Source organism: Aplysia californica, unplaced genomic scaffold, assembly GCF_000002075.1.
Source record: "Aplysia californica isolate F4 #8 unplaced genomic scaffold, AplCal3.0 scaffold00637, whole genome shotgun sequence".
NCBI lineage: Eukaryota > Metazoa > Mollusca > Gastropoda > Aplysiida > Aplysiidae > Aplysia > Aplysia californica.
The window spans coordinates 126445-127988 of NW_004797907.1; positions in this window are offsets into that span (position 1 = coordinate 126445).

A 1544-nucleotide genomic window follows, 5' to 3' on the forward strand; every position below is an offset into this window, starting at 1 on the left:
AGGAATTTTAAGGGAGGGGGGGAGAGGGTATGGACAAGTAGGACTTTTATTCGACACTTAAGAGTAAGTCAGTAAATAGACTTTTCCTTACACGCTGAAACTCCTGCATAATTTCTGTCTTTGAAGAACACTACGATCTCTATCTTGATAATAATAGTAAGCTAATAGATAATTTAATGGATTACATTTATCTAGGGGCACTCTCATGTGAAAGTGCTCAATCGGATCGACAATATTCCAAAGAACATGGTTTCTATAGTCAATAGATGAGCCTTTGCGTGCAGGTACAGTGGTGGAGTGGCTCTCACCTCACCATCCCCTCACTAGCATCAATCAGTCAGCTGTCTGCCATCAGGCATGAAAGCAAAACAAAAAATGGAGAACCAGCGATATCACTCTACGGACAAAGCTGAAAATTTTCAACTCAAATGTGAAGTCAGTCTTGTTGTATGGATGTGAGACATGGAAGGAACGCATCTCAGACGTGCATAAAGAGGATCCAGGTTTTCTTGAACAAGTGTCTGAGGAGGATACTGAGGATCAGATGGACAGACAGGGTCACCAACGAGGAAGTCTTAAGGAAAACAAGACAGATCCCAGTCAGAGATGAGGTGGGAAGAAGACGTTGGCGATGGATTGGACACACTCTCAGGAAGTCAAGCAGCTGCATAATAAGCAAAGTGCTAGATTGGAACAAACAGGGTAAAAGATCAAGGGGAAGACATCGTGGAACCTGGAGAAGAGTCACGGAAATAGATGTACAGAAAAGTGGGAAGACATGGAGTGACATCAAGCGAATAGCCCAGGATAGGGAAAGGTGGAAAGTGTTTGTTCGTGGCCTATATCCTGATCCAGGGTGAGAAAGGCAATGATGATGATGAGGATAAAAGCACAAGCCAACACTCAGAGTAGTGTATTTCTTAGTTTATTCCATTATACATGAATGACGCATGTTAGGTGTACGATGGTATGGACAAAAAACGGAAGAATGAACAAACTGAAATAAATTATTCCAATGTACATGAGCATCTATGGGTGACGTGTGAAGCTACGATGAAGATGACTTAGTAAAAATGTACTGTACACTTTACCATCAGCTCAGTCATGTACAGGTTCGTACATCCCACGCACGGAATGCCACCTTTCTCACAACACAACATTATGTACAGAGCGAGGAAACACCTCCACGAGCAATCAGTCGGTGCGGACAGGACACGCTGTCGATCTATTCTGTTCCGTGTCTCGTCATACGGAGGACGAGAAACGTGTTGGGTCAATCAAAGGGGGAAAACTGAGCAGTTCGTTCAAGGTAAAAAGGAAACTGGACCAAAGGCCGATATTTTCCACAAATATATTTCAAACACGCAGCAACGATGGACAAAATCTAAAGAACACGAAGACTGGACTTTCAATTATTTAAGCAATCCAGTCAGAGCTTCTGAAGTTCAATATATGCGGAGAACAAGGTGAAGTAGTCAAATGGAACATGGGGGGAGAGAGAGAGAGAGAGAGAGAGAGAGAGAGAGAGAGAGAGAGAGAGAGAG